Below are 13,176 nucleotides of genomic sequence, written 5' to 3' on the forward strand. Positions count from 1 at the left end.
ACTATTTTCTTTATTATGGCACTGGAAATGGAAGATGTGTGAATTGCATTGTGGGATACAGTATTCCATGCACGGTTTTGTTTATATCATCTGGACATTCAATGTGCTGATGACATGCTGCATACTGTGCTAAAAAATGGACACACAAGCAGACGTGCATGATTTCTCACACTCCCACACACTCTGCATGGTGTTGTGTAAATCTTAAAGCCTCCTGCTGTATTTGCATACTTTTCTTTGATTAGCTCAGTAAAAAAAAAAAAAATCATAATTTGGCTCTCAAGAATGTCACATCTTCATTGTAAGAGAATCTGTGTGGGTTCCAGGAGAGGTGCAAATGCAGATTTTCTTCATTCTCCAGCTTTAAGTTACTCCCATCTCGACACATTTTAATCACAGTGATGCGATGGTATTGTTTAATTAACACTGATGTGGATATGCACGGTCCTCTGTGAGTGTGTATGTGAAGGTCTTTCCCTAGGCTGGTCCATAATTAGCGCCTGTGAATCCCATGAAAATTCGAGCCAAAAGAATTAACCTACAAAATGAATAGAGAAGGAGAAGCCCATGTTAGGAATAATTCATTTGTTATATACACTAGCATTCAAAAGTTTGGGGTCAGTAAGATTTTTTTAAAGGGATAGTTCATTCAAAAATGATTTTTGTTTCCCCCATCATTTACTCACCCTCAAGTTGTTCCAAACCTGTTTGACGGTACAGTTGACGGAAGCCATTGACTTCCATAGTATATTTTTATGGAAGTCAATGGCTACCAATAACTGTCTGGTTACCAACATTCTTCAAAATATCTTCTTTTGTGTTCAACCGAAGAAAGAAACTCATACAGGTTTGGAACTTGAGGGTCAATAAATGTAGCCTGACTATGTCAGACTTCCTACTTCCGCTCAATTTCATTTCGCTTCTGTATTCAGTCTGAGAAAGCGTAATAGCTTTCCGTTTTCTCCGGCCTGAAAACAGCCGGCCAATCAACGAACAGAGGGCGGGCTGAGAGCCGTGACATAGACACTGATTGGACCGTGGATGTGTAGATTTACTTCACATAATCTGCAAAAGTCGTTCACAGCCATGTTCACTCCGGTATTTCGCTCGATGGTTTTGTTTTCACATCATACATGTGTTTACAGTGGAAGTTAGATGCGGCTGAGCATGCGCATAACACGCCATAACCAAACGTTATGTGATTGGCTTACGGGAACCAATGATTTTAAACTTCCGACAAGCGCCCCCCCGCGAGAAAGAAAACACTTTTCAATTATGATATGCCAGACTCTGTCTACGAAGCAAAGCGAAGTAGCAGAGTTTGGTATTACCAGGCTACAATAAATGATGAGAGAATTAAACATTTTGGGTGAACTATTCCTTTAAAATAAATAATAGTTTTATTCAGCAATGACATATTAAAGTAATCAAAAGTGACAGTGGTGACATATAATGTTACAAAAAAATCTATTTCAAATAATAACTGTTCTTTAAACCTCAAAGAATCATTAAAATTTTTGATCAAATATTAAGCATTTAATATTTTAAGCAATTAACATTAACAATTTTCAACACTGATAAAAATAAGAAATGTGTCTTTAAAGACATTTCTTGAGAAATATATTCTAAAATATATTATAATAGGATGGATGGAAAGGAAGCTTATTTGCAAAACCGAAAAAAAGGTAATTAAGAGTTTTTATTTCAGTTTATTATTGAAACAGAATTATGAGATAAACTAAGAATTCTGAGGAAAAAAGTTTTTTTTTTTGTGCAAGATATAAACAAATATTCCACGGCAGAAATCAAGCGTCCATAGGAAAAAGTTATTTTAAATTGTAATATTTCACAATATTACTGTTTTTACTGTATTTTTGATCAAATAAATGCAGCCTTGGTGAACATGAGAGACTTCTTTCAAAAACATTAAAAATCTTACCGACTATAATCTTTTGAACGGTAGTGTACATATACATGATAAGTATTAAATTAATTATTATTTGTTATTATTTTTTGAGTGCACGTTTAAATAGTCATTGTCAGTCTCTCACGCTGTTGGATTGTTTTTGTAATCTCATATAGGCAGCCTTGTTTGCTGTAGTAGTGGGACAAAACAAACAAAAGAACATGAGCCTGTAACCATTTTACTTTCATCCTTGTGTCTTTTCTTTTCTGTTTCTCTTGCACCTTTTTTGGACTCGGAGCTGTCCGTCACATACTTCTTTCAAATTCCCTGCTTTTTTTCCCTCAGTGTGAATTTCTCCCTAGTGATATGAAGTAGGCAATCTATTTTCATGTTCAAAACACATTCATCATATGCTGCAGTGGCTACACACAACCACGCACTGACACCAACACACACACACACACAGCTCACTCTTTACAATCATAAAAAACAACAACTTCATTTTGTCTGTCATCTACAGTGCATCCTTGAACACTCTCCTGATTTTATGTTGCTGCTCATCTGTGTCAAAGTCCATGACAGTAAAATATGAGTGTGTGTGCTTGTGTTTACGTGTGTGTGTGTGTGTGTGTAGTATAGGTGTCCTTGTGCCCTACTGATTATAATGACTTATACTGTCTTTTTACGCATCGCGCCGCGCTTCGGGTGTGTATGTTAACATAAAACTGTCTGCATTTGTGATCGTATAAACGACAAGCAAGCGCTACTATACTGCTCAAAACTCGGGTTTGAATAGTCAGTAGCAAATTCTTAAAATAGGAAAACATACAGGCTGTGTGAGTCAGAAGCGGCAGAATGTACATGCAAATATGAAATTGCTTTTTAGAATCAGCTTTGTGCACAGCCGGTGTTCGACCCCCGCCAAATTATTACCCCCCTAGCATTGGTAGGTTTAGTATTAGTTGTGGGGGAGGGGTTAGGATTAGGCAATCAGGTACTGACTTCAACTAGGGGGGGTAATTATTTGGCAGGGGGTCGACATTCGGCACAACACCGGCCTTGCACTCTGAAAACAGTCCTCAGAAAAATGTGCAGCACTCAGTCAAAATTTTTAGTTAGACTGTTCTGGAACAGTGTTGTAAATAAAGCTTAAGCACTGTTTTCTAATTGTGTCCTCTTTTGGAAGGCCAAACAAAGTAGTTTGGCTTTCACAACGAAAAACACAGCGTCTCCACGACATGGCGGCGCCGGCGCAACAACAATACAGCGAGAATAAAAGTTATTCCTTTCTTTGCGTGTACATTTGCCCGTTCTTATGAAACTCTGCCCTCACACACTGACGTAGATTTGTGGGGGGGGGTGTTTGAACGAAGCATTTTAGGAAGGCATGGCTGAGCCTTAACTTTTACAAAGAATATCTCTTTGGGTTTGAGACTTTGAGCTTTGTAACTCTGTAAATCTTATACTTGCACTAACACACTAAAGAAAAAGGAAAACATGAAATCGCATCATATGACCCCTTTAAAAAAAAAAAAGTAGAGAAAAAAAGTCGAAATACAATCTTGAGAATAAACTCATTACATTTCGAGAATAAAGTCGTTGTGTTTCGAGAAAAAACTCGTTAAATTTCGAGAAAAAAAACTCGAAATACAATCTTGAGAATAAACTCATTACATTTCGAGAATAAAGTCGTTGTGTTTCGAGAAAAAACTCGTTAAATTTCGAGAAAAAAAACTCGAAATACAATCTTGAGAATAAACTCATTACATTTCGAGAATAAAGTCGTTGTGTTTCGAGAAAAAAAATCGTTAAATTTCGAGAAAAAAAACCTCGAAATACAATCTTGAGAATAAACTCATTACATTTCGAGAATAAAGTCGTTGTGTTTCGAGAAAAAAAGTCGAAATGAAATGTAGAGATTAACGCATTCGATCAGCGTTCATTGCATAGCCTACTGATAGAGGACATGACAGAGCTGGATCACTTAGTCAAGCTATATTTTAGACTAACAAAGAATAGAACATTCTTAGGTCTAGGTCGGCTAGGTCTTTTTAGAAGAAAAAATCTGTCCAATTTGCGCGATGTACTCGCTTTTGTCCAACATGAAATTCATCGAGGTTTCGTTGTTTCCCAGGATACCATAAGGCGCATTATTAAACTTGTTGATCCTCAAGGTGTGGAATTTCGACAAAGGAGACGCTTGAGAAGACGCCAGTACACTTGCGCTGGCCCAAATGCACTCTGGCATATGGACAGCTATGATAAATTAAAACCGTACGGCATTGCCATTAATGGCTGTATAGATGGTTACAGTCGTTACATTCTGTGGATGGAGCCGTACCAACCAACAACGATTAATAATGCGTCTTATGGTATCCTGGGAAACCACGAAACCTCGATGAGGTTGATATCAGTAGGCTATGCAATGAACACTGATCGAATGCGTTATTCTCTACATTTCATTTCGACTTTTTTTCTCGAAACACAACGATTTTATTCTTGAAATTTAATGAGTTTATTCTCAAGATTGTATTTCGAGTTTTTTTTCTCGAAATTTAACGCGTTTTTTCTCGAAACACCGACTTTATTCTCGAAATGTAATGAGTTTATTCTCAAGATTGTATTTAGAGGTTTTTTTCTCGAAATTTAACGATTTTTTTTCTCGAAACACAACGACTTTATTCTCGAAATTTAATGAGTTTATTCTCAAGATTGTATTTCGAGTTTTTTTTCTCGAAATTTAACGCGTTTTTTCTCGAAACACCGACTTTATTCTCGAAATGTAATGAGTTTATTCTCAAGATTGTATTTCGACTTTTTTCTCGAAATTTAACGAGTTTAATCTCGCATTATAATGACTTTAATCTCGAGATGGTTTTATTTTTTTATTATTGCTTGGCCCTAATCCTCTTCCGTATGTTTCCGCCACGGAATAACAAATAAAAAAGGTAATTGCAATTTTATATCTTACAGTTCTGAGAAATAAGTCAGAAATGAGTGATATAAACTTACAATTACATGGAGAGAAAAAAAAAGTGAGATTTTTGAGGATTTATTGACTCATAATCCATATAAAAGTTCTATTTGCTATTTGCACTAGTCTGTTCATTTCAACAGAGCTTTAAATGGCGTCTGTTCCTGTCATCAGTTTTTAGGCTGTTCCTCTTTATCCGTTTTAGCGGTGTATGCACCTGTTGTTTGGAAACTGACTGTCTTGACTCTCATGATGCTGTGATGTGTTATTCAAATATCCAAGTGTTAATTGTCAGAGCTCCATTAGGACAGACACATTGCTGCTAATAGCTAAACAGCCTAATGTCACTCACCTCTGCAGGTGGATTTGTTATGGCGCTTGTTAATGTGTGTGTGTGTGTGTGTGTGTGTGTGTGTCTGTGTGTATGGTATACAGACTGTGTCCTACAGTGAGCTGTATGTGATTGGTGGATTTGTATCAGGCTAAGCTGACCGTTAACAATCTTTGTACAGGAACTATTGCACCACGTATAAATTGCTTCAAAGGAGCATAACATGTTGATTATTGTCACGAAAACAAAAGAAATGACGAATACTGATGGAGAAATCAAGATCTGAGTGGATGTTACAAGTTAGAACAGTTTAATTTCTTTACACACCTGGGTAGTCAAAAATGAGCGGGCATACAAATGGCTAGAACAAAGAGCGGATAACTGAATCCCATTAAACCCTGCAATTTAAGCTATTTTGGTCATATAATGGAGGCATGAAGGAATGAAGACAGCATCAAGTCAGGGGTAGTGGAAGGTTTCAGAAGTCGTGGAAGACTGAGAATATGCTGGCTGGCTGGATAATATTACGACATCGACTGGTCTGTCTGGAGCTGGCTTGTTTCATGCCGTACGAGACAGAAGACTCTGGTCATTACTTTCTCATCCATGCAGCCAACCACCGCCAAACGACAATGGCAAAATGACATATCAAGCTGAGAGTACAGCCTATGAGTACGTCTCTCAGTCTCAGATATACGGGCTGAATCACTTGCAGACCAGCAGTTAGTAAATCAAAATGAAACAGGGACCCTGACGTTTAAGAGAGTGTGCCTGTGAGTGTGCATCCTATCAGCGATCAGTCTCTGTATGTGTTTGACTTTGGTTTGAACTGTAACTCACACATATTCAATTTGTGTGTCTGGCAGTAGATATATTTGGCCACACAAGTGTATGTATCTTTCTGTACAGTATTCTCTAGCAGTAGCATACATTCTACATTCAGTTGATTCTTAACTTGTGTGAGACACTTGGAATGGTTTAAGTCTTTAAGTCCACATTCTGCGATGGTCCGCGTGACGTAGTTTTCGTCATCAGGAGGGTCCGCGGATGCCCAATTTTTGTGTCCGCGTAGACAGTGCACGTACAACAGTGCATGTGCGAGTGACTTGAGCGCTTGAAAACAATGTCCACTAGGTAGTGTGCACGTGCCGAACGCGTCTTTCCACACAAAGGAGTATACGTTGGCCCTGTCCCAAATGGCCCACTTCATGTGCACTTGATAACAAGATCGTAGAATGTCACTGAAGCGAGCTCCACTGCAGACTTCTACCTGATAGTCAAAGTGGCATTATTTCACGAAAGTGTGGATTCGGAGTAAGATTGTGAGGGCTTTGAAAGAATTGCGCTCTCAACTGCGCGCGAGACGGAGCGGAATGTGGAAAATAAAGTATAACCGGGCCTTTAAAGCCACGCTCACATGCCATCAACCTGATGTATGTCTGCAGCCATTCAGATTTCAGCAGGCTTTGTTACGGTTGGTTGAGAGATTAGTTCTATAGAACATACACTGCCGTTCAAAAGTTTGAGGTCAGTAAGAATTTTAGAAATGAATACAGCAAAGCATAGGCGGAGGGTGAACCAACTCTAGGGGAAGGCTAGATGCGATTCCTCCTTAAAACATTTTTAAATAGAATGTCATGAAATAATTACGTCAGCTATCAACAACCTACACATCTCAGCATAAACACTCTTGTTATTAAGGTTACGTTCACAAACCACTATAATTCGAACAGGCAAGCATATGTGTGATATGGCATGGCGGCCAGTTCGAATAAAAAAAAAGCCTAACTAAATATGCCTTACCCAATGTAAGCAAAACATACGTTTTAGTCAAATTCTGAGGCCTTCCCTAGCCTTACACTCACTCCGCCTATGCAGCAAAGACACATTATTCAGCAAGGATGCATTAAAATGATCATATGTGACAGTAAATAGATATATTCAGATATATCCATGGAACACATCACTGTCTTTGCATCAAATGGTGGGATGGTTTGATTATTGTATGTAAAGGGTTCTAGAGGTCTGGTTTCTCAAATTTATACACAATGTAAACATTTGCTTATTGGATTTTGCCTATTGGACTTAGCCCTGAGCTTAACGTCTGATTCTAACTGCACCATATGTCAAAATGTTATAGTTGGCACAATGTATATGTATATGTTCTTGGCTCAAGTTTGTTGTGATTTAGAAAAACTTAACTCCGGACCCTTGCCTGTGCCTTTTGAATGATGACTCTTATTTGAATCTTGGAGCAATGGACAAAATATTTTTTTTCAGGCTTTACTGTACGTACTGTCCTGGCCATATTCCACCCATTGGCCCTTACCAATAATGGGCTCCTAATAATCCCCTCACATTGAATTGGCTCTATCACTCTCTCTCCTCTCTCCACCTATAGCTGGTGTGTGGTGAGCGCACTATGGTTGTACTGTGGCTGCCGTTGCATCATCCAAGTGGATGTTGCACACTGGTGGTGGTTGAGGAGAGATCCCTTGATATGATTGTAAAGCGCTTTGGATGTACAGTAGTACATATGAAAGCGCTATATAAATGCCTCATTCTATTCTTCTATTCTAGCAGCAAAAAAAAAAAAAAAAAAAAAATCAATACTCAAACTTTAATTTGATGCAAATAGGTTTAATAAAGCTAGACCACGAACAATACAGGCTTGGTTGTCATAAAGAAAATCATTAAAAATTGTGACATTTATAATGTTACAAAATATGTATTTCTATTTTAAATAAACGCTGCTCCTATGAGCTAACGCACTATATTTGAAATCTTCTGAAACCATAGCTTCGAATGACGAAATGACTGATTAACTTATTTTATAGTGCTTTATATTGAATATTGAAATTTCTGCATGAACTATTCCTTTAAACGACCTGATCAAGCTAGCTTTTTAAATTGTCTCGTCTTTATGAACTGTTAAACTCACGTTGCCAGATAATTATCGCTTGAAGCAGATGGTCATTTTGTAACATTACCTAGCCTTTCATTTAAGCAGAGATCTGGAGTCATGGAGTTCATTGAATGGATGTGGAATAATGGATTGGTTTAATGTGGTCTGTCGTGAGGACAGTTGAAGTGAAGGTGAAATTTGAGATGCGTTTGTGCCATGTAAGTGTGCTGCTAGTGTTTCTGTTTTTAGATGGATATGAATTATTGATGCACTGAAGATTTCCACCGGGAAATAAATTCCCCTGAGGAAAACACACTGACACGTGTGAGCACTCTTGATCTTGAGAGCTTGCCCACTTTCAGCAAATACTGATCTATGATCAAATTTCCCACCTGAAGTAATATTCACACCATGACGTCAATTCACTACAAGTCAAGGTATTGCAGGTTCAGATGACGTCATCCAATCTAACAATATCACATGACGATATCAATTCAATTAAGTGTAGAACAACACAAAAGAGAAAGACGAAACTGCAGTTAAACCTTAACCAACAGCATCAGCCATAGTCAGTTTTTACCTTATGATTACACACAAGTCCATGTTACACAATATAATTATTACTTTATATTACTTACAATTTAATTACTTACCCAGATATTGCTCTAAGGCCATATTAGCTTCTTTTTTTGGAACACATAAATGTGCTTGCACTTGTCCATTTAAAGGTGCAGTGAGTGATTTCTGAGAAACAGTTGATATTCAAAATTAACCCAAACAAACACACCCCTCCCTTCATTGCTCCGCCCCCAAAGTGCACGAACACGAAATGCAAGTATGGATGTCTCCTTATCATAGCTGAAGCGAAGCAAAATAATGCTTCATGAAAAATAAAGCGAAGATGACAAGCGAATGACAAAGAAGAACAAAAAATGAACATACAGTACACAAGAATATAAGCAATTCGTTAAGTTGCGAATTTAACTTACGCGCAAACTTGGACTATCACATAAAAAATGTGTGAATAAAGCACTGTTTCCATCCAGTGAGCCAAAGAGAACAAAATCGTCACTTCCTGATAAACTGGCACCAAATATCACCAAGAAAAAAGGAAGTTGCTGCAGTTAAAATGAAGCCACTGTATATAATAATTTCGTATATAATAAATAACTTGCGCAGACGAAATGCAATAAAGTTATCTTGCTTTCGGAGCACCGAACCACTTTGACGACAGACTTTGCTCAAGCATTTCAGACCAACCAAAACAGCATTTCAGATGCTGTGTAACGAGATCAGTCCGCCGGTTAGTCCAGTTATGCCGTCCCATCGCAAAGTCACGTCTTTTTTGATGGAGGTAAATGTGTTTCCATCGTAGTTTATGCGCATGTTTTCTTACCAAACAAAAAGTATATCCGACTCAATTGAGCGCACAAGGTTTTTATTGGAGTCTTTAGAATTTATGCGTATTTTGTCGTTTCCATAGTTTTTTATTTTTTACTTTATGCGGATGAAAATGCGGACGAAATAGGTGGATGGAAACAGCTAATGTTACTCAAGTATGGAGCAGAGATAACGCAACCGTTACCTCAGTGTCTGTTTTCAGGCCTTCTCGCTTAGGTCACAACACCAGCGTGTTCACAGCTTGCCCTTTGTTTTGTTCAGTGTGTTTGTTTTCTAACTACCACAGTTTTTGCCATTAAGACTTCTAGTGTGTGTGCGCTGCATGGCTGTTCTCAGGGACAATGCAGGGCACTGTTGACAGAGAAACTCCTCCATTAACACAGCTGGAGGGAAAGCACTCTACCATCTGATGAAGAAAGACAAAGATGCTCTTTGAAAACTCAGAATAAGCCATGACTGATTCATCGTTTCCACTGCTATGTGAATTATGGGAGTTTGAGTCAGACATTTTGTTTTCCAGATATAGCCTAAATTTGAGGGAAACCGTAAATTTTATACTTTTACTATTTGTGTATCAGGAGTGTCAGGACTGCAGTAACTACTTTTGTGTTAGATAACATAGTTCTCACAAAAAAAGAAAAAATCCTAGCAAAAAATGATATCCTCATATATATATTTAAGTGCCACAGAGTAAGATTTTGACTTCAGTCATTCAATTTAAGATTGATGTACTGTAGATATCTCGTGGAGGTACGCTGTTAGAGCCATCTGCTGGAAGACATGCGAACTGCAGCTTAAACCCCAATGCCATTATTTGTTCATTTGGTCGAATGATGGATTTCATTGAACATTTCATGTTAATTATGGATCACTTTTGTTAAATTATTATTATTATTATTATTTAAAAAAAAATTGCGAAAGACAAACTATTCTGCTTTTATTCTGCTTTAATTATTTAAATCAGAGTATTTTTGTATACACAAATGTCATGCATTTATTTTCTGGATGTTTTCATTTTACCAAAATTTTGACTGGATCTGACCCCTTAGAGAAACATTTTTGTACATGCATATATATATATAATTAATATTAATATTTAATTCTTTAAATTTTTTAGAGATTTTTTTTTCTCTGTACATTCAAATGTTATGTAATTATTTCCCAGCCATTTTTAGTTTACCAGAAATGCAGTGTAAATGAAAGTTTATGAAAAATACTGCATTATATAGAAAGTATACTTATTTCATATGTTAAATGTGAGCATATAAAAACCTGACATAATGAAATTGGCAGTGGAGTGTAACTGTTATGAACACTAGAGGTCACTGTCACTCTGAAAACATCTGCTGGATTCAGTCTATTGTTCTTATCAATTATTTTAAAATCGTTTTTTACTTCTTTTTTATAGGTATTTTTAGGAACCAGTAATTATGTCTTATTTACTCAACAATACCAGTGTTCATTTGCATTTTGGGACTTGTTGAATGTTAATTTTGGACATTGCATGCTGAAAATAGAAATTACCCATTTCTGTGATGATGTTGTACAGCGTTACATTTTAATTGCAATGTAAGAATTAATATTAGTTATATATGCATCAGTAGCTTGGTTTATAGACCAAACTGACAGTCTTCTGCTGTGTGTTAGTTTATCTCTGACACACACACACACACACACACACACACACACACACACACACACACACACAATTTAAATGCACTATGGCTGGTTGCTTTTTCTGTCAGACACATTTTTTCCACTCGGACAGAATTCTTTACATATCCATAGCTCATAGACAAGCGACTGAATCCCAGGAGATCTTCTTCACGCTGCAGCATGCGTTCAGAGCACACTGGAATGCGTTTTACCATTAAGTTTAAAATAGAGTGTCACACAAAAGCTGCTATCCGGTACAATCAGAATTGAGATGTCACGGAACCTACTGTATTACACAATAGATCTGTGATAAATGGTTCTGGAGATTTTAAGGACAAAAAATATAGCTTTAAAATGACATTGCCATTCAAAATCCCAGTATCTCTCTGTCTGTCCATTAGTCCAAGCCTTACACTTACATCAGATGATCTGAGACAGATGGCAGTGATCAGAGCAGCGTTTCCACCACAACACACACATTTGCTATTTTAGACCATCTGATATTGAGCAGTCACTCTCTCTCTGTTTGCCGGCTGTGTACAGGGGAACGTTTTTTATTAGCTGGTATGATGGATGGTTGCTGGTAGACTGTGTATTCCCACATGGAGTGCTGTAAATCCTGACCTGGTTATCCTATAGTCTTTCTGCGTAATTAAATGGGGGTGGGTGGGGGGCGGGGGATCTGACTTAAACCCCTTAGAGAAACAAGTGACATCTGATCGCAGTTCTGGAAATAAATACACTCAACAACACTACACAGGTGAAAATCCTTCAGAATCTATAGTTTCAGTGTATTTCCATGTTTTCAATATATATATATATATATATATTTTATGTTGAACAGATGTAATAATTTTGTTTAAACAGGATTGATTCAGAATTCTTTGATAAATAGAAAGTTCAAAAGAACAGTATTTATTTGAAATAGAAGATGTTTGTCACACTGTAAATGTTGATACTCTCACTTTTGATCAATTTAATGCATCCTTGCTAAATCAAGTATTAATTTCTTTCAAAAATAATAAAAATAAAACCTTACTGACACCAAACCTTTGAACAACAGTGCATATGTAAATTGTATGTCACTCCTGTGACATTTAAAGTGTAAATTTAATATACGAAAGACCTATGCAATAGATTAAAATATGTGTGGGCATGTCATCATCAAAGTTTAAAAGGCTTAGTTCACCCAAATATGAAAATTCTGTTATTTACCCATTGTCAAGTTGTTCCAAGCCTGTATGAATTTCTTTATTCTGCTGAACACAAAATAATATATTTTGAACAGTTTCTGGTCCCCATTGACTTCCATAGTATTTTTTTCTATACCAATGGAAGTCAATGGGGACCAGTAACTTTTTTGATCATAAACATTCTTCAGAATATCTTCCTTTATGTTCAACAGAAGAAAGAACTTAGGAATTAGGCTGAAAGATGACTCAAGAGTACAGTATTTTTCCCATCGCTCGAGGGGGTCTGTAACGTTTTTGGAACCATTTCGCCATGTTTATGATGTTGTTCTGCCATTTTCGGAATTTAATTCCACTGTATCCGTTATGGGAGACGGTTTGGTTACCAACATACCATCAAAATATCTTCTTTCATGTTCCACAAAAGAAAGAAAGTCATACAGGTTTGGAGCAACTTGTGGGTAAGTAAATAAAAGAGATGCACCGATTACAATTTTCTAGGCCGATTCCGATATCCGATTTTTCACTGAGTTTGACCTGCCGATACCGATTTTAGCCGATTCTAACCACTTTACAGCACACACATATATTTATTTTCTATCTTTTCTTTAATAGAACATTTTACATTTTGCATAGAACATAGATCATTTTTTGAACATATAATCGCTATAAAATAGAACTATATAAATTACTCCAGGTGTGGGAAATTCACACACATCTAAAGTGCAGTGTTATGGACCATTTCCTTCTTTTCATATCCAATATCCAACTAAAATTTTTTTTTTTTATATTTAGCCAACTAAACTTCTGTAT

The 13,176-nt window shown here is 36.9% G+C and overlaps 1 protein-coding gene across 3 annotated transcripts in view; it reads left to right on the plus strand.

Annotated features, from left to right (window-relative positions):
• The window catches only part of sh3pxd2aa (SH3 and PX domains 2Aa), a 109,730-nt gene that overhangs the window by 45,264 nt on the left and 51,290 nt on the right, over positions 1-13,176 (plus strand). The window lies entirely within an intron of this gene.

The sequence above is a fragment of the Rutilus rutilus genome, assembly GCF_951802725.1.
Source record: "Rutilus rutilus genome assembly, chromosome: 2".
Lineage (NCBI taxonomy): Eukaryota > Metazoa > Chordata > Actinopteri > Cypriniformes > Leuciscidae > Rutilus > Rutilus rutilus.